Source organism: Puma concolor, chromosome D2 (genome assembly GCF_028749965.1).
Source record: "Puma concolor isolate L17-30 chromosome D2, mPumCon1.1.hap2, whole genome shotgun sequence".
Classification (NCBI taxonomy): Eukaryota; Metazoa; Chordata; class Mammalia; order Carnivora; family Felidae; genus Puma; species Puma concolor.
The window spans coordinates 29,703,339-29,724,754 of record NC_141677.1 but is presented as its reverse complement, the minus strand read 5'-3'; the positions used below and the strand labels follow the sequence as shown (position 1 = coordinate 29,724,754).

At 37.7% G+C, this 21,416-nt stretch overlaps 1 protein-coding gene across 4 annotated transcripts in view; it reads left to right on the top strand.

The window, feature by feature from the left end:
* Positions 1 to 21,416, top strand: part of CTNNA3 (catenin alpha 3) — a 1,810,934-nt gene that overhangs the window by 164,196 nt on the left and 1,625,322 nt on the right. The window lies entirely within an intron of this gene.

The following is a 21,416-nucleotide window of genomic DNA, read 5'->3' as shown; positions in this document are numbered from 1 at the left end:
TGCCCAACCGACTGCGCCACCCAGGCGCCCCTATTTTTTTAAAAAAAATTTTTTTTTTCAACGTTTATTTATTTTTGGGACAGAGAGAGACAGAGCATGAACGGGGGAGGGGCAGAGAGAGAGGGAGACACAGAATCGGAAACAGGCTCCAGGCTCTGAGCCATCAGCCCAGAGCCCGACGCGGGGCTCGAACTCACGGACCGCGAGATCGTGACCTGGCTGAAGTCGGACGCTTAACCGACTGCGCCACCCAGGCGCCCCCAGGCGCCCCTATTTTTTAAATTTACATACAAGTTAGCTTATAGTGCAATAATAATTTCAGGAGTAGATTCCAGGGATTAACATAATACCCTCTAGTTCCATCCACGTTGTTGCAAATGGCAATATTTCATTCTTTTTGATTGCCAAGTAATACTCCATTGTATGTGTATGTGTGTGTGTGTGTGTGTGTGTGTGTGTGTGTGTGTGTGTGTGTATTTACCACATCTTTATCCATTTATGTGTTGATGGACATTTGGGCTCTTTCCATACTTTGGTTATTGTTAATGGCGCTGCTATAAACATTGGGGTGCAAGTGCCCCTTCAAAACAGCACACTTGTATCCCTTGGATAAATACCTAGTAGTGCAATTGCTGGGTGATAGGGTAGTTCTATTTTTAATTACATATATCTTTTTGAATTAATGTTTTTGTTTTCTTTGGATAAATACCCAGTGGTGGAATTAATGGATCATATGGTAATTCTATTTTTAACTTTTTGAGGAATCTCCAGACTGTTTTCCACAGTGGCTGCACCAATTTACATTCCTACCAACAGTGCATGAGGGTTCCTTTTTTTCCACATCCTTGCCAACACTTGTTTTTTTTCTTGCCGTTTTGATACTAGCCAATCTCAGAGGTGTTAGGTGATATCTCATTGTGGTTTTGATTTGCATTTCCTTGATGCTAATGAAAGAAGTATTCAGAAGGCTAGATTGACTTCAGAATATTGGTGATACTATACCAATGAGTATGTATAAACTTAGGTAAAATGAATTGAGTTTCCTACATAATACAATTTTATGAAATATAAATCTAAGGGGTTTAGTTAGCAACTAGTTCATCTAAGTGCCTGAGTTGTCATTATAGAGAGAAGAGTTACTGAAGTTAGTTGAAGAGCATGTTCTTTACCATAAAGCTATTTCTCTCTCTCTCTCTCTCTCTCTCTCTCTCTCTCTCTCTCTCTCACACACACACACACACCCCATGTTAAAATCATATTTAAATTGTAATCACGGTTATATGACAAAACCAAGAGACACACAAGTGTCCCTAAATCAGTGAAAATATAATATCACAGAACAAGAGAAATTTCTGGCAGTGAAATGGAGTGAGTGCTAAAGAAAATGGAGTTAAAACACCAGAGAAAGAAAATTTTAATGAAATCTAAATAGAGTTTTGCATGAAAAATGCAACCTTTTTTGTAGATTGGCTGACAGATTTAGTCAGTTCTTGTCTAACAACTAACAGCAACTAGAAAAAACTCTGAGAAACTATGCGATTAGAAGTGATTGTACTTAAATGTGTATGGACTCATAACATTAAATTAATCTTTGAATTGCCACATTGTATTTGTGAAAGTTTGTTCTTAGCCCTTTCTCTGTGCTAACACATTGTATGAGATGATATTTACTTCTTGCTTTTCTTTGCTTTTTTCTTTGCTAGAGGCTTTCACTGAGATTTGCTATTTTATATTCCTCACCAACTATTTGTAATTTATAGTGATAATCCAAAGGAAGGAATTAACAATTTTTTCCCTTACTTGCTTCATCCTTTCCCCTGCTACATTTCAAAAGTTTTCATTGCTCCTCCCCCCCCCCAATATTTTTAATCTCTCATTTTTTCTTATGGCATTTACTTAAATATCAGCTTCAACCATTCTTGAAGAGACCCATGTGGAATTGAGAGTCACTATTGATAGTCCACTGGCTGTGGACAGTTGAATAACTAAAATTGTGTGGTTGATAGCAAGGGTTTCATGATGAACTGAGACAGGAATGTTTGCTCAAGCTCCACAGTTAAGAAACGGTTCTGTGTGGTGTAAGAGAGTGGTTCAGTTTCATTCTTTTGCATCTTGCTGTCCAGTTTTCCCAACACCATTTGTTGAAGAGACTATCTTTTTCTTATCAGATATTCTTTCCTGCTTTGTTGAAGATTAATTGATGCTATAGTTGTTGGTTCATTTCTGGGTTTTCTCTTTTGTTCTATTTATCTGTGTGTCTGTTTTTGTGCCAGTACCATACTGTTTTGATCACTACAGCTTTGTAATATAATTTGAAATCTGGAATTGTGATGCCTCCGGCTTTGCTTTTATTTTTCAAGATTGCTTTTGCTCTTTGATGTCTTTTGTGGTTCCATACAAATTTTAGAATTGTTTGTTCTAGTTCTGTAAAAATACTGGTGGCCTTTTGGTAGGTATTGCATTAAATATATAGATTGTTTTGGGTAGTATAGACATTTGAGCAATATCTGTTCTTCTAATCCATGAGGATGGAATGTCTTTCCATTTCTTGTGTCATCAATTTCTTTCATCAGTGTTTTATACTTTTCAAAGACTACTTTCTTACACCATACACAAAAATAATCGGAATGGATTGAAGACCTAAATGTGATATATGAAACCATAAAAATGCAAGAAGAGATCAAGGCAGTAACCTCTTTGGTAGTTGATGTAGTAACTTCTTACCAGATATGTCTCCTGAGGCAAGGGAAACAAATGCAAAAATAAACCATTGGGACTTCATCAAAATAAAAATCTGCACAGAGAAGGAATCAATCAACCTATGGCAACCTATGGAATGGGAGAAGATATCTGCAAATGATATATTTGAGAAAGAGTTAATATCCAAAATATAGAAGAAACTTATACAACTCAACATCCAAAAACCAAAGAATCCAAGTAAAACAAGGGCAGAAGACATGAACAAACATTTCTCTTAAGAAACGTACAGATGGCCATACACACATGAAAAGATTCTCATCATTATTTATCATCGGGGAAATGGAAATCAAAACTACAATGAAATATAACCCCATACCTGTCAGAATGACTAAGATAAAAAACACTAGAAACCACAGGTGTTGGTGAGGATGCAGAGAAAGGGGAACCCTCTTACACTGTTGGTGGGAATGCAAACTGCTGCAGCCACTCTGGAAAACAGTATGGAGGTTCCTCAAAAAGTTAAAAATGGAACTACCCTAAAATGCAGAAATTGCACTATTAGTTATTCAGAAAAAGAATACAAAATACTAATTCAAAGGGATACATGCACTCTGATATCCATAGCAGCGTTATCTGCAATAGACAAATTGTGGAAACAGCCCAAGTGTCCATCAACTGATGAATGAATAAAGAAGAGGTCATGTATATATATACAATGGAATATTACTCACCCAAAGAAAAGAATGAAATCTTGCCATTTGTGATGACATGGATGGAGCTAGAGAGAAAGACAAATACCATACGATTTCACTCTTATGTGGACTTTAAGAAGTAAAACAAAGGAGCATAGGGAAAATAAAGAGGGAGACAAATCAAGAAACAAACTGATGGTTACCAGAGAGGTCACCACCCTCCTAGGGATGGTGGGGTTGTGTGGGGGGGATGGGTGAAATAGATGATGGGGATTAAGGAGTGCAATGTTGTGATGAGCACTGGGTGTTTAAGTGTTAGATCACTAAATGGTACACCTGAAACTAATATTACATTGTATGTTATTACTGGGATTTAAATAAAAACTTAGAAAAAAAATTGTTCTGGAAATGTCATGGGAATAGCTTTGATTTTGACATGCTAAATCCTCACATACAAAGATATAAAATATTAATATGGTAGTGAAAATACTTCTGCCTTTAAGACCTTTGCAATTACCTAACACTTTTCTCTGGGGACTAAAGACTTTCACTTGTTTTCCTTATTGTGTTTCTATAATCTTTGTTTTTGCGTAATAAAGAGATTGATACCAAAAAATTACATGACTTGCTCAGGATTTCATAGAAAGTGAACAAATTAGGTGAGCTGGCTGTTGACCCTGCAGTACCTACCGTTCCTTACTATTTATTATGCTTTGGAGGGAGAAAAAAGTTAATAACTCCTCTTGGTACTACACTGGAAGCATTATTTGGAGCTGGCTAAACTTTCTTCAGGGAATCATTTAATGGAAGCATATGGAAAATTCCTGGGATGCTAAAATTATTAGATATATAAATATTGTAGCCAAAAGAATGCTGGGTCAAATGTTATACTCTTAAGGGATAAATCAGACTTTATGTTGTCTGGGGTTTTCAGGGTAGGTTCATACATTTAGCTTCAGATGTGAAAGCCAACTAAAGATTTTATAAAAAAGAATTGGCTTTAAAAAAGAATTGGCTTGAAAAGAGCCACATTTCTGTGCATCAAAATAGAGAAAATTTGTTCTATAAATTTTTTTCCTCTGGAGTACTTGAAATTTTTTGAGTATATTAGTTCCTTATCTCAATGAGGTATTAGTAAACATTAGGGTCATATAGTCAATATTTAAAGCTTTGTGGACCTGTACTATATGTTGTAACTGCTCAACTCTGTCATTGAAGTAGGAAAGCAACCATAGATATACATGGGCAATAAACAAAAAAGCATGGCTATGTTCTAATAACTTCATTTATGTACACTGGAATTTGAGTTTTATGTAATTTTCACGTCATGAAATATAATTAAAAATTTTTTCCTCGACCATTTATTTTAAAATTTAAAACTTAAAAAAATTTAAATTCAATTTCAATATAGTTAACATACAATGTTATATTAGTTACAAGTGTACAATATGATGATTCCAACAGTCCTATACATTGCTCAGTGCTCATCATGATACTTGTGCTCTTAATCCCTGTCACTTACTTTCACCTATCTCCTCACCCATCTCCCCTCGGGTAACTGTCAGTTTGCTCTCTACAGTTAAGAATTTGTTTTTTGGTCTTTTGTTTCCATAGTTTGTTTCTTAATTCCACATATGAGTGAAATCATATGGTATTTGTCTTTCTCCGACTGACTTATTTTGCTCAGCATTGTACTCTCTAGATCTATCCATGTTGTTCCAAATGGCAACATTTCATTCTTTTTATGGCCAAGTAATATTTCATTGTGTATATATACCACATCATCTCTATCCATTCATCTAATGATGGACACTGGGCTATTGTAACTAATGCTACAGTAAACATAGGGTTGCACATATCTTTTTGAATTACTGTTTTTAAATTACTGGGTCATATGGTAGCTCTATGTTTAATTTTTTGAGGAACCTCATGCTGTTTTCTGGAGTGGCCACACCAGTTTGCATACCAATAGTGCATGAGAGTTCCTTTTTCTCCACATGCTTGTGAACACTTTTTGTTTCTTCAGTTTTTGATTTTAGCCATTCTGACAGGCGTGAGGTGATGTCTCATTGTGGTTTTGATTTGCATTTCCCTGATGATGAGTGATGTTCAGCATCTTTTCATGTGTCTGTTGACCATCTATATGCCTTCTTTGGAGAAATGTCTGTTCAGGTCCTCTGCATATTTTTTAATTGAATTATTTGTGTTTTTTTCAGGTGTGTTGAATTGTGTAACTTTCTTATATATTTTGGATAGTATAATGGCTATATCATTTGCAAATACCTTTTCCCATTCCATAGGTTGTCCTTTAGTTGTATTGGTTGTTTACTTCACTGTGCAGAAGCTTCTTATTTTGATGTAGTCCTGATAGCTTATTTTTGCTTTTGTTTCCCTTTCCTCAGGAGACATATCTAGAAAAATGTTGCTACAAGCCGATGTGAGAGAAATTACTACCTTTGCTCTCTTCTAGTATTTTTATGGTTTCACGTTTCACATTTAGTTCTGTAATCCATTGAGTTTATTTTGTGTATGATGTAAGAAAGTGCTCCAGTTTCATTCTTTTGTGTGTAGCTGTCAAGTTTTCCCAGCACCACTTATTAAAGAGACTATCTTTTCCCCATTGTATATTCTTGTCTCCTTTGTTGAAGATTAATTGACCATATAATTGTGGGTTAATTTCTGGGTTCTCTCTTCTGATCCATTAATTAATGTGTCTGTTTTTGTTCCAGTTCTATACAGTTTTGATTACTACTGCTTTGTAATACCTCTTGAAATCTGATATTATGATACCTCCAGTTTTGTTCCTTGTTTTCAAGATTGCTTTGGCTATACAGGATCTTTTGTGGTTACATACAAATTTTAGGATTATTTTTTATTCTGTGAAAAATGCTGTTGGTGTTTTGTTAAGGATTGTATTAAATCTGTAGATTGCTTTGAGTAGTATGGACATTTTAACAACCTTATTCTTCCAATCCATGAGCATTTACCCAACCATTTAAAAATGTAAAAGCCACTAGAGAGTATAATGTAAGCAGAGTCAGTGAAGGACAAATACCATATGGTCTCACTCATATGTGGAATTTAAGAAACAAATGAACAAATGGGGAAAGAAAGAGAGAGAGGGACAAATCAAGAAACAGACTCATAACTATACAGAACAAACTGATGGTTACTAGGGGGGAAGAGTAGGGGGAATGGGTTAAATATGTGATGGGGCTTAAGGAATGCACTTGTGATGAGCACTGGGTGATGTATGGAATTATTGAATCACTATATTGTACACTTGAAGCTAATAAAACCCTGTATGTTAAAAAAAATGTAAAAGCCATTTTTAGCTTGTGGGTCATATATATAAACAGTGCAGGCTAGATTTTGCCTGGTTCCCATAGTTTACTGACTTTGTCTTAGATAAAAGAACTGAGTATTCAGACTTCCAAAAGTGTTTCACTTATAACTTGTTAAGAATGTTAAGTTTGTCAGGGCACCTGGGTGGCTCAGTTGGTTAAGCGGCCAACTTCAGCTCAGGTCATGATCTCACGGTTCGTGGGTTTGAGCCCCGCGTTGGGCTCTGTGCTGACAGCTCAGAGCCTGGAACCTGCTTTGGATTTTGTGTCTCCCTTTCTCTGCCCCTTCCCCACTTGTGCTCTGTCTCTCTGTCTCTCTCCCAAAAATAAATAAACATTAAAAAATTTTTTTAAATTGCTCAGACCAAATTTATCATTGGTGGGATGGGTAAAATGAAAAGACAGTGAAAGCCTTTGTTGATTTTTATGCCAAAGAGAGCTAATATTTATAGCACAAATTCTGTGTTTTAGCTACTTAATGGGCTCATTGGGGTTCGCAGGGATTTCTGAGGGAAGTGTATTATGCTCAGGGTTTTGCTGTGGCATTTTTGTAAATGAGAGTTTTCAGCATTCCTTTACCCACTCTTTTAGTGATCTTGATATTCCCCTCATGGACAGAAGTTAGTTGCAGCATAAATACTGCTTTTCTACTACCTTATTATAATAGTTATTCACCATATATAACAGTTATTATAGTGTCAATTCCAGTGCACTTACACATACATTCATTCTCTTTTCCTTTATCTCCTATACAGGTAGTTTTTAATCCATTGCTTTTTGACTACTAAAAAAATATGCCTGACTTTAAACAATCAAAAAATAACCTCTGTTAAGGGCCTTACAAAAACCATTATACATTTTAATTAAGCTTTAATAATTTAAGTCATATTTAAAAACCATTTTGTGTTTTTAAAAATTTATTTTTGAGAGAGGTAGAGCATGAGCAGGGAGGAGGGGGGAGCAGGGAGAGAGTGAGACACAGAATCTGAAGGCTCCAGGCTCCAAGCTGTCAGCACAGAGCCCAATGTGGTGCTCGAACCCGTGAACCACGAAATCATGACCTGAGCTGAAGTCGGACGCTTAACCGACTGAGACACCCAGGCCCCCCCCAGGTCATATTTTTTATATCAAATTTTTTTATGTGCTTATTGGCCATTTATATTTAGTCTTTGGAGAAATGTCTATTTAGATTCTTTTCCCATTAAAAGAGGGTGGGTTGTCTTTTTATTGTTGAATTGTAAGAATTTTTAAAATAGATTGTAGATATAAGTCTCTTATTGGATATATGATTTACACATACTTTCTTGCAATCTGTGGGTTGCCTTTTCACTTTTTTGATGTTGTCTTTTGAAATAAAAAGGTTTAAAATTTACTAAAAACTGCCTTACTCAGGTATAATTGAGATACAGAAAACTGATATTTTATGTATACAACTTGATGTATTTGTTAATAAGTATACAACCATGAGACCATTCTCATTCAATGCTGTAAACTTATCCATCACTTTCAAAAGTTCCCTCGCTTTTTTTTTTCTTTTCTGGTAATAGCACTTAACATAAGATGTACCCTCTTAGTGAATTTTTTAAACTTAACTTTTAGTAACGTACAGTGCAATATTGGTTTTAGGAGTAGAATTCAGCGATTCATTACTTACATACAATATCCAGTGCTCATCACAAGTGCACTCCTTAATACTCATCACCCATCTAGCCCATCTCCCATCCATCTCCCTCCATCAATCCTCCATTTGTTCTCTACTGTTAAGTGGTTTGTTTCTCTCTCTCCTCTGCCCCCTTCCCATATGTTTATCTGTTTTGTTACTTAAAATCCACATGAGTTAAATCATGTGGTATTAGTCTTTCTCTGACTGACTTATTTTACTTGGCATAATACATTCTAGCTCCATCCACATCATTGCAAATGGCAAGATTTTATTGTTTTTGATGTCTGAATAATATTTTATTGTATATATATATATGTATTACCTCTTATTTATCCTTTTAGCATTTGGGCTCACTCCATATTTTGGCTATTGTTGATCATGCTGCTATAAACATTGGGGTGTATGTACCCCGTTTGAATCTGTATTTCTGTATCCTTTGGGTAAATACCTAATAGTGCAATGGCTGGGACATAGGGTAGCTCTATTTTTAGTTTTTTGAGGAACCTTCATACTCTTCTCCAGAATGGGTGTACCGGTTTGCATTCCACCAACAGTATAAGAGTGTTCCCCTTTCTCCACATCTTCACCAACACCCATTGTTTCTTGTGTTGTTAATTTTAGCCATTCCGACAGGGGTGACCTTGTATATCATCATGGTTTTGATTTGTATTTCCCTGACAATGAGTGATGTTCAGCATCTTTTTTTTAAAAATGTTTTTAATGTTTATTTTTGAGAGAGAGAGAGAGACAGAGAGAAAGAGAGAGAGCGAGTGCGAACAAGCAGGGGAGGAGCAGAGAGAGAGGGAGACACAAATCCAAAGCAGGCTCCTGGCTCTGAGCTGTCAGCACAGAGCCCCATGCAGGGCTCAAGCCCATGAACAGTGACATCATGACCTGAGCCAAAGTCGGATGCTCAACTGACTGAGCCATCCAGATGCCCCAGATGTTCAGCATCTTTTCATGTGTCTGTTAGCCATATGGATGTCTTCTTTGGAAAAGTGTCTATTCATGTTTTCTTCCCATTTCTTCACTGGGTTATTTGTTTTTTGGGTGTTGAGTTTGATAAGTTCTTTATAGATTTTGGAGACTAAACCTCTGTCAGAAATGTCATTTACAAATATCTTCTCCCATTCTATGGGCTGCCTTTTAGTTGTGTTGATTGTTACCTTCACTGTGCAGAAGATTTTTTTATCTTGGTGAAGTCCCAAAAGTTCATGTTTGCTTTTGTTTCCCTTGCTTTCAGTGACGTGTCTAGTGAGAAGTTGATCCAGCAGATGTCAAAGAGGTTACTGCCTGTGTTCTCATCTAGAATTTTAAGGGTTTCCTCTCTCATATTAGGGTCTTTCATCCATTTTGAATTTATTTTTGTGTATGCTGTATGAGAGTGGTTCAGTTTCATTCTTTTGCATGTTGCTATCCAGTTTTCCCAGCACCATTTGTTGAAGAGACTGTCTTTTTTTCCATTGGATATTCTTTCCTGCTTTGTTGAAGATTAATTGACCATATAGTAGTAGATCCATTTCTGTGTTTTCTGTTCTGTTCCTTTGATCTATAGAATGATTTGCAAATATTGAACCGGATCTGTAGCCTAGCAATAAATCCCACTTGATTGGGTAAATAATTCTTTTAATGTACTGTTGAATTTGATTTCCTAGGATCTTGTTGAGAATTTTTGTATCCAGGCTCATTAGTGATATTGGCCTGTAATTCTCCTTTTAGTAGGGTCTTTGTCTGGTTTTGGAATCAAGGTAATTCTGGCTTTATAGAATGAATTTGGAAGTTTTCCTTCCATTTCCTTCCATTTTTTGGAACAGTTTGAGAAAAATAGGTATTAACTGTTCTTTAATTGTGTGTAGAATTCTCCTGGGAAGCCATCTAGCCCTGTTTTTGGGAGATTTTTGATTACTGATTCAACTTCTTTTCTGCTTATGGGTCTGTTTAAGTTTTCTAACACTTCCTGTTTCAGTTGTGGTAGTTTGTGAATTTCTAGGAATTTGTCCATTTCTTCTAGATTGTCCAGTTTGTTGGCATATAAATTTTCATAGTATTCTCATAATTGTATTTCTGTGGTGTTGGTTGTGATCTGTCCTCTTTCATTTATGATTTTATCTTTCTCTTTTCTTTTTGGTAAGTCTGACTCAGGATTTATCTATTTGTTAATTCTTTCAAAGAACCAGGTCTTAGTTTTCTTGAGCTTTTAGGTTTTTTGTTTGCTTCCGTATCATTTGTTTCTGCTCTGATCTTTATTATTTCCCATCTTCTGCTGGATTTAGGCTTCATTTGCTGTTTCTCTTTTAGCTCCTACAGGTGTAATGTTAGGTTGTATATCTGGGACCTTTCTTGCTTCTTGAGGTATGCCTGAATTACAATGTACTTCCCCCTTTGGATGGCCTTTGTCTTGTCCCAGAGGGTTTGAACTGTCATGTTTTCATTTTCATTTACTTCCATGTACTTTTTAATTTTGTCTTTAATACCCTGGTAAACCCATTCTTTCTTTAGCAGGATGTTCTTTAACTTCCATGTACTTGAGGGCTTTCCAAATTTTTTCTTGTGGTTGACTTCAAGTTTCATAGTGTTATGATTTGAAAATATGGATGGTATGATCTCAATTTTTTTGTGCTTTTTGAAGGCTGATTTGTGACCAAGTATGTGATCCATTCTGGAGACTGTAAGAATGTGTATGCTGCTGCTTTAGGATGAAATATTCTGAATATATCTGTTAAGTCCATCTGGTACAGTGTGTCATTCAAAGCCATTGTTTCCTTATTGATTTTCTGCTTAGATGATCTGTCTATTGCTATAAGTGGGGTGTTAAAGTTCCCTACTATTGTTGTATTATTATCATTGAGTTTTTTATGTTTGTTATTAATTGATTTATATATTTGGGTACTTCAAGTTGGGGCATACATATTTGCGACTGTTAGATCTTCTTGATGGATAGACTCTTTGATTTTGATGTCATGGCCTTCAGTATCTCTTGTTACAGTCTTTGGTTTAAAATCTAATTTGTATTATATAAGTGTGGCTATTCCAGCTTTCTTTTGGTATCCATTAGCATGATAACTCAATCTCCTCCCCTCACTTTCAATCTGCCAATGTCCTTAGGTCTCAAGTGAGTCTCTTGTAGTCAGGATATAAATTGATCTTGGTTTTTTTTTTTTTTTTTAAATCCATTCTGATATCCTATGTTGTTTGATTGGAGCTTTAGTCCATTTACATTCAGCGTGATATTTGAAAGATATTGAAGGAGTTTAGTGCAATTGTGTTACCTGTATAGTTGGTATTCTTGGTGATGTTGTTTGTTCCTTCTCGTCTTTGTTGCTTTTGATCATTTTTTTTCCCTTCTACTCAAAGAGTCCCCTGTAAAATTTCTTGCAGGGGTTGTTTAGTGGTATTGAACTCCTTTGGTTTTTGTCTTGGAAAGTCTTCATCTCTCCTATTCTGAATGACTGCCTTACTAGAGAAAGTATTCTTGGTGGCATATTTTTCCCATTCAGCACATTGAATATATCCTGCCATTTCCTCTGGTCTGCCAAGTCTCTGTGGACAGATTTGCTGTGAACCTGATTTGTCTTCCCTTGTACTTTAAGGACTTTTTTTCCCTTTCTGCTTTCATGATTCTTTCCTTGTCTGTGTATTTTGTGAATTTGACTGTGGTATGCACTGGTAATGGTTGACTTTTGTTGAATTTAATGGGAGTTCTTGGTGCATCTTGAATTTTGATGTCTGTATCCTTACCCAGATTAGGGAAGTTTTCACCTAAAATTTGTTCGAATAAACCTTCTGCCCCTTTTTCTTTCTCTTCATCTTCTGGGACTCTTATGGTTATGAATGTTGTTATGTTTCATTCATTCACTGAGTTCTCTAAGTCTGCCTTCGTGAACCATGATTTTTGTATCCCTCTTCTTTTCAGCTTCATTATTTTCCATAATTCTATCTGTTCCATCACTAATTCATTCCTCTGCCTTGTCTGTCCTCACTCTTATGACGTCCATTTGGTACTATATCTTGGTTATGACATTTTTAATTTCAGCCTGTCTAGATTTTGGTTCTTTTATCTCTGAAGAAAGCGATTCTCAGGTATCTTCTATGCTTTTTTTTTTCAAGCCTAGCTAGTATCCTTATAATCATTGTTTTAAATTCTAATTCAGACATTTTGCTTATATCTCTATTGATTAAATCCCTGACTGTGAGTGGTACTTCCTGTCTTTCCTTGTGGTGAATTTCTCTGTCTCCTCAGAGAAAGAAAAAAAAAGGGGGTGCGTGGGTGGCTCAGTTGGTTGATCATCTGACTTTGGCTCAGGTCATGATCTCACAGTTTGTGAGTTCGAGCCCTGCGTCGGGCTCTGTGCTGATAACTTAGAGCCTGGAGCCTACTTTGGATTTTCTCTCTCTTGCTCTCTGCCCCTCCCCCACTAGTGCTCTGTCTCTCAAAAATAAATAAATGAAAAAAAATTAATAAAAAATTTAAAAAAAAGAAAAAATAGAAGAAGGAAGAAGAAAAAAAAAAAAAAACCAACCCCTGTCCTCAAGTCAAAACCACCCCCACTACAAAAACAAAAACAAAAACAAAAAAATCCCACTCTAATCTGGATCCTGGGTGTGTTTTGGTCTGCTTGTTAAAAGAATCTATATCCCAAAATAATTCAATTTCTTATTGAAACAATAAGAAAATAAATGAAAGTAATAAAAAATAAATAATAAAAGTAAACAGGAAGCTAGATCTTATTTCCCTTAGAGCTGAAGCTTTGTAGCACTTTTGGTCAGTAGACTTGGTGCAAGACAAGGGTTTGTGCTGGTCATCTGTGGGAAAGGTCAGCTGTTTGGTTTCTCAGGCTAACTTGTTTCACTGGAAATATGCCAGGGTACAGGGATATAAGTCTTGGTATAAGTGGCTCCAACCTCCACTATGTGGCTCTGTTTTGCTCCTTGAAGTCTTTCAGTGCTGAAGAGCAGGATGAGTATGGCCATCACTGCTCTCTAGCCGGGGAGCTGAAAGATGACCCTCCGCCCCTCCACTCTTCAAGGAACCTTCACAGAAGAGCAATCACCCAGCCTATGTTCCCAGTATCTGTCAGAACCCTGCATTTACCCTGTCTGTATCCAAGCTTTTGTATGTCAGTTGTACAAATGAGTTTTAAAACTACAAATTTTAGGGACTCCCCCAGTGTGGACCTGTTCTGTTCTTCTGGGGGAGGGTCTTGCTGTACTTTTGCTGTCCCCAGCAAGGAAAGCTGTCACTCTGTGCTGCAGTAGTTCAGAATTTATGTCAAAACTGAGCAGAAAGTTGGGACCCCTTCTTGTTGCCCTCAGCCCCGGTATCCTACTCCTATGCCTGGAAACAGCATAACACATTGGCACCCCTGTCCTTCTTATGACCCAGGGGATCCTCAGACCATGATATCACTTCTGGAGTTCTGCTCCACTTCACCACCTGAGAACATTTAGGTCAGGCACATTCCCACCTGTAGTGGATTTTTAAAAGTTCAGGTTTTGTGCTCCACTGCTTATAATGCTTTGCAGTAGCCTCCGTAAGCAGACTCCCTTCCTGCTGGTGTACCTGCCACTTTGTCTCCCCCAAATCCACTCTCTGCACCTCCTACCTTCCAGAAGGTGGGTGTTTTTTTTACTTGTAGACTTGCAGTTTTTGTTCTCTTAGAACTCTGATTGATTTCTTGGGTGTTCAGAATGATTGATAACAATCTAGCAGTGTTCCAGGGACAAGGCAAGCTTGGGGTCTCCCTACTCCTCTGCTATCTTAACTCCCTCCTCCTCATAGTGAATTTTAAGTACATAGTATAGTGTTGCTGATCATAGCCCTATGTTGTACACTAGATCCAGAACTTTTTTATGTTGCATAACTGAAACTTTGTACCCCTTGACTATCATCTCTTCATTAACCACCACCCATAGCTCCTGGCAACCATTATTCTTTCTCTGCTTCTATGAGTTTAACCGCTTTAGAGTTTACATATAAATGCGATAATACTTTCTGATCAGGCTTTCTGAGTCTGGTTTAACTTATCACAATGCTTTCAAGGGCCATTCTTGTTGTCACAAATGGCAGGATTTCCTTCTTTTTAAAGGCTGAATAGTATTTCATTGCATGTATATACTGCATTTTCTTTATTCTTTTGTGAATGGACATTTAGGTTGTTTTATATCTTTGCTATTGGGAATAATGCAGTGAACATGGGGGTACAAATCTCTCTTTGAGACCCATATTTCAATTTCCTTGGATATATGCCCAGAAGTGGGATTGTTAGATTCAGTGGTGCTTGTATTTATAATTTTTTTTGAGGAATCCCCATATTATTTTTCATAGTCATTATACCAATTCCCATTCCCATCAATAGTGTACAAGGGTTGGGGCACCTGTGTGGCTCAGTGGGTTAAGCATCCAGCTTTAGCTCAGGTCATGATTTCATGGTTTGTGGGTTCAAGTCCCACGTTGGGATTTGTGCTGACAGCTTAGAGCCTGGAGCCTGCTTCAGAATCTGTGTCTCCCTCCCTCTCTGCCCCACCCCTGATTGCACTCTGTCTCCCTCTCAAAACTAAATAAACACTAAAAAGTTAAAAAAATTTAGTGTGCAAGTGTTCCTGTTTCTGTACCTCCTTGACAACACTTATTGTCCTTAGTTTTTTTATTAAATTTTTTTTAATGTTTACTTTTGACAGAGAGAGCAAGTGAGCAAGCAGGGGCGGGGCAGAGAGAGAGTGAGATAGAATCTGACACAGGCTCCAGGCTCTGAGCTGTCAGCACAGAGCCCAATGTGGGGCTCGAACCCGCAAATCGTGGGATCATGACGTGAGCTGAAGTCGGACACTTAACAGACTGAACCACCTAGGTGCCCCATGTCCTTTGTTTTTTTGATAGTAGCCTTACTAACAGGTGTTGGGTGATACCTCATTGTGGTTTTGATTTGCATTTTCCTGATGATTAGTGATGTTGAGTACCTTGGTCATTGTATGTCTTCTTTGGAAAACTGTCTATTAGGTTTGGGTTATTTGATTTTTTGCTTTGGAGTTATAGGAGTTTCTTTTTTTTTCTTTCTATAATTTATTTATTTTTTTTTATAATTTACTTCCAGGTTAGCACATAGTGCAACAGTGATTTCAGGAGTGGATTCCTTAAACCCCATAACCATTTAGCCCATCTCCCTTCCCACAACCCCTCCAGTAACCCTCTGTTTGTTCTCTATATTTAAGAGTCTTTTATGTTTTCTCCCCCTCTCTGCTTTTATATTATTTTTGCTTCCCTTCCCTTATGTTCATCTGTTTTGTATCTTAAAGTTGTCATATGAGTGAAGTCATATGATATTTGTCTATCTCTGACTGACTAATTTCACTTAGCATAATACCCTCTAGTTCCATTCATGTAGTTGCAAGTGGCAAGATTTCATTCTCTTTGAGTGCCGAGTAATACTCCATTGTATATATGTACCACATCTTCTTTATCCATTCATCCATCAATGGACATTTGGGCTCTTTCCATACTTTGGCTATTGTTGATAGTACTGCTATACACATTGAGTTGCATCTGTCCCTTCGAAACAGCACACCTATATCCCTTGGATAAATACCTAGTAGTGCAATTGCTCGGTCATAGGGTAGTTCTATTTTTAGTTTTTTGAGGAACCTCCACACTGTTTTCCAGAGTGGCTGCACCAGTTTGCATTGCCACCAGCAGTGCAAAAGAGATCCTCTTTTTCCACATCTTCGCCAACATCTGTTCTTGCCTTAGTTGTTAATGTTAGCCATTCTGACTGGTGTGACGTGGTATTTCACTGTGGTTTTGATTTGCATTTTCCTGATGATGAGTGATGTTGAGCAGTTTTTCATGTGTTGGTTGGCCATCTGGATGTCGTCTTTGGAGAAGTGTCTATTCATGTCTTTTGCCCATTTCTTCACTGGATTATTTGTTCTTTGGGTGTTGAGTTTGATAAGTTCTTTATAGATTTTGGATACTAACCCTTGAGCTGATACATCATTTGCAAATATCTTCTCCCATTCTGTTGGTTTCCTTTTAGTTTTGCTGATTGTTTCCTTTGCTGTACAGAAGCTTTTTTCTTGATGAGGTCCCAATAGTTTCATAGCATTGTGGTCTGAAAATACAGTATGATCACGATCTTTTTGTACTTGTTGAGGGCTGATTTGTGTCTCTGTATGTGATCTGTTCTGGAGAGTGTTCCATGTGCACTGAAGAAGAATGTGTATTCTGCTGTTTTAAGATGAAATGTTGTGAATATATCAGTTAAGTCCATCCAGTCCAGCATGTCATTCAAAGTCGTTGTTTCCTTGTTGATTTTCTGTTTAGATTATCTGCCCATTGCTATAAGTGGGGGTGTGGAAGCCCCCTACTATTATGGTATTATTATTAATGAGTTTCTTTATGTTTGTGATTACTTGATTTATATATTTGGGTGCTTTCACATTTGGAGCATAAATGTTTACAATCATGAGATCTTCTTGGTGGATAGACCCCTTAATTATGATATAGTGCCCTTCTTCATTTCTTGTTACAGCCTTATTTTAAAGTCTAGATTGTCTGATATAAGTATGGCTACTCTGGCTTTCTTTTTGTGACCATTAGCATGATAGATGGTTCTCCATCCCATTACTTTCAATCTGAAGGTGTCTTTAGGTCTAAAGTGGGTCTTTTGTAAACAGAGTACTGATGGATCTTGTTTTATTATTCGTTCTGTTACACTATGTCTTTGGTTAGAGTATTTAGTTCATTGATATTTAGAGTGAGTACTGAAAGGTATGAATTTAGTGCCATTATGTTGCCTGTAGAGTTGGAGTTTCTGGTAGTGTTCTCTGGTCCTTTCCAGTCTTTGTTGCTTTTGGTCTTTTTTTTTTTTTCTGTCATTTCTCCCCTCAGAGAGTCCCCCTTAAAATTTCTTGCAAGACTGGTTTAGTGGTCATGAACTCCTTTAATTTCTGTTTGTCTGGGAAACTTTTTATCTCTCTTTCTATTTTGAATGACAGCCTTGCTAGATAAAGAATTCTTGGATGCATATTTTTCTGATTTAGCACATTCAGTATATCCTGCCAGTCCTTTCTGGCCTGCCATGTTTCTGTGGATAGGTCTGCTGTGAACCTGATCTGCCTTCCCTTGTAGGTTAATGACTTTTTTTCCCTTACTGCTTTCATGATTCTCTCCTTGCCTGAGTATTTTGTGAATTTGATTATGATATGCCTTGTTGATGGTCAGTTTTTGTGGAATCTAACAGGAGTCCTTTGTACTTTTTGGATTTTGATGTCTGTGTCTTTCCCCAGGTTAGGAAAATTTTCCACTATGATTTGCTCTTATAACCCTTCTACCCCTTTTTCTCTGTCTTCATCTTCTGGGAACCCTATGATTCAGCTGTTGTTCCTTTTTATTGAGTCACTGTTTTCTCTAGTTCTTAAATCATGCTCTTTTGCCTTCGTCTGCCTCTTTTTTTCTGTTTCATTGTTCTCCATAAGTTTGTCCTCTGTATCGTTGATTCACTGCTCTGCCTTATCCGTCCTTGCCGCTGTGGCAACCATTCGAGATTGCAGCTCAGTTATAGCATTTTATTTTATTTTATTTTTTAATTTTTTTTTCAACGTTTATGTATTTTTGGGACAGAGAGAGACAGAGCATGAATGGGGGAGGGGCAGAGAGAGAGGGAGACACAGAATCAGAAACAGGCTCCAGGCTCTGAGCCATCAGCCCAGAGCCCGACGCGGGGCTCGAACTCACGGACCGCGAGATCGTGACCTGGCTGAAGTCGGACGCTTAACCGACTGCGCCACCCAGGCGCCCCAGTTATAGCATTTTAAAAATTTCATCCTGACTAGCCTTTATCTCCACAGAAAAGGATTCTAATCTGCTTTCAACCCCAGCTAGTATTCTTATTATCATGATTCCAAATTCTGGTTCAGACATCTTGCTGTATCTTGCTTGAAGTCCTTGGCTGTCATTTCTTCCTGTCCTTTCTTTTGGGGTGAATTCCTTTGTTTCATCATTTTGAAGGAAGAAAAGGACTTAATAAGGTAAAAAAAAAGTAAAACAAAAAAAGTAAAAAACAACCTAAAAATAAGTAAAGGATGCTAGATCCTAGGTGTGTTCTGGTCTGGTTGTTACAAAGGGGCTTGATTGATTAAAAAAAAAAAGGAAAGATGACAAAAGAAAAAAAAGAGGAAAATGTTTCAAAATTTGAAAAAATGAATACAATGAAATAGAATAAAATGAAATGATGGAAGTAAAAAAATAGAATTTGAAAAATTTACAAAAAAGTAAAAAATTTAGTAAGAAAAAAATTAAAGAAAACTATTTTTAATAGAAATGGAAAATAAAAATAAATTTTTCCTCTTTGTGTATTCAAGAATAAGAAAAAATTAAAAAAATGGAATTGATGGACCAGCAAACAGACTGACGTTTGGTTGAAATTACATTGGTTTCCCCTAGAATCGAACTGTGAAGCATTTTATAGTCTATCAACTAAGCAGGCAGAGAGAGTTGTGTTGTTCCTGAAGATCGGGGTTGGCCTAGATGGGCAGGGCTTAGTGTACAGGGTCTGTTCTCTACTAGATGGTGCTGCTTAGCTTACTGGGGTAGATTGTTGTGGCACCTGTAGGTGTGTATGCGCATGCCTGGGAGGGGTGAAAATAGCGTTACCCAGCTACCCAATCTCTAGTATCAGAACTGTGTGCTCTCCTCGACCAGCAATCATGCATCCTTCCTTTATCTCCTGTTTCTGTCCACTCCCTGCTTATACATTGTCTGTGACCAAGCTGTCAGGTTGCCAGGTGGCACCGCCCTCCTGACTTTTATCTCAGATGTGGCTGTGTTTCCCAACCCCTCACTTCTCAGGGGCTGTGGCTTTGACCTGCTCAGACCTTCTGGGGGAGGGTCTCACTGAGCAATGACTGGGTGCTGACCTTCCTGCAGGAACATTCAGGAGACCATGGTGCTGCTGATGCCCAGAAACTTGGCTGGGTGCCAGCCCCAGAAAAAGTTCACATCATAGTGTAATAGCAGTGTTTCAGGGTTTACAGAAAATAACAACACACATCTGGTGCCAGGCTTCCCCCTCAGTGTCCTTGTTCCAGCACCAGTGAATATGGTTGTTCTCTTGGGTCTGCTGGGACCTTTATCTGTGGGGATGCCACCCCACCTCTACCAAATGTGCTCCGCAGGGGAACTTTCTCTCCCCGTGTGACCCAAGGACCCTGAGGACCTTGCTCTCTGCTCCTGGGGATTTGCCCTTCCCACCAGAGCACCGCCAGGTATCTAGCTACAGAGTTTTGGACTCTGCACTCCCCCTATTTATAGAGTCTTAATGGAATTGAAACCCTCTCCTTTGTCCTTTCTCTCTTTTTTTTGTTCAGTCCCTTGCATACTCTTTCTTTTTTCTCCAGCTGCTTTAGTGTGGGGGGATGCTTTCCATACTCTTCCCCCAGCTCTTGTCCCTGCCCTCTGCAGCTTCTCTCTCCCCGAGTTCACCTCTCCATGCTGTGTATCTGCTGAGTTCTGTGATTCAGGTTGTGCATATTGTTGTATTAATCCTCAAACCAGTTTTCCAGGTGCGCAGGATGGTTTAGTGTTGATCTGGCTGTATTTCAGGGATGGGAGACACACAAAAAAACTTTCATGCTGTTCCGCCATCTTGGCCCCAGGAGTTTCTTATATATTTGGGATATTAACCCCTTATCAGATATATGGTTTGCTAATATTTTCTCCCAATTCCATAGGTTGCCTTTTCATTTTGTTAATTCTTTGCTTTGCAAAAGATTTTTTGTTTGATACAGTCCCCCTTGTCAATTTTTGCCTGTGCTTTTGGTGTCATATTCAAGAAATCATTGCCCAGTTTAATGTCTGCAAGCTTTTCCCCTAAGTTTTCCTTTATGAATTTTATTGCTTCAGATTTTACATTTAAGTCTTTAATCCATTTTGAGTTGATTTTCATGTATGTGTGAGAAAAGGGTCCAATTTAATTCTTTTGCATGTGGATATTGCATGTGTTGGATTTCCCAGTACCATTTATTTTATTTTATTTATTTATTAAAAAATTTTTAAATCTTTGTTTATTTTTGAGAGGGGGGGGGGGCAGAGAGAGAGGGAGACACAGAATCTGAAGCAGGCTCTAGGCCCTGAGCTGTCAGCACAGAGCCTGACATGGGGCTTGAACTCATGAACCATGAGATCATGACCTGAGCTGAAGTCAGATGCTCAAATGACTGAGCCACCCAGGTGCCTCTCCCAGTACCATTTATTAAAGAGGCTATCTTTTCCCCATTATGTATTCTTGGCATCTTTATTGAAGATCAATTGACCACAAATGTATGGGCTTATTTTTGAGCCCTCTATTCTGTTTGATTGGTCTATAAGTCTGTTTTTATGCTTTACCACACTGTTTTAGATTACTATAGCTTTGTAGTATGTTTTGAATTCAGGGAGTGTGATACTTTCAGCTTTGTTCTTGTTCAAAATTGCTTTGGCTCTTTGGGGTTCAAAATATAAAATTTTGATTTTCTGACTTATCATTTTTTTTCTTTAATTACTTTGGTAGCATATAATACATTGCCTAACCCAAACTCTCATAGTTTTCTCTAAGAGTTCTACAGTTTTGGCTCTGGGATAGGTCTGGGATAGGTCTGTGATTCACTTTGAGTTAACGTTTGTGTATGGTATGAGATAGATATTCAGTTGCTGCTTCTCTCTCTCTCTCTCTCTTTCTCTTTCTGAATGTGGATATCCAATTTTCCTAGCACCATTTGTTGAAAATATTACTACCTTCCCACTGAATTTTCTTTGCACCTTACATAAATGTGAGGGTTTATCTCTGGGATATCAGTTCTATTGATTACTATAGTTTTTTACTAAGTTTTGAAATTGAGAAGTGTGATTACTCCAATTTTGCTCCTTTTTCCCCCCTGAGATTGTTTTGGAAGTTCGAGGTTGTGAATTTTCTTTCAGTTGTGTGTTGCCATGGAGGAGGGTAGGGTTTATGGCAAGATTGTGTCTCAGCCTCTCCTATCTGTTTC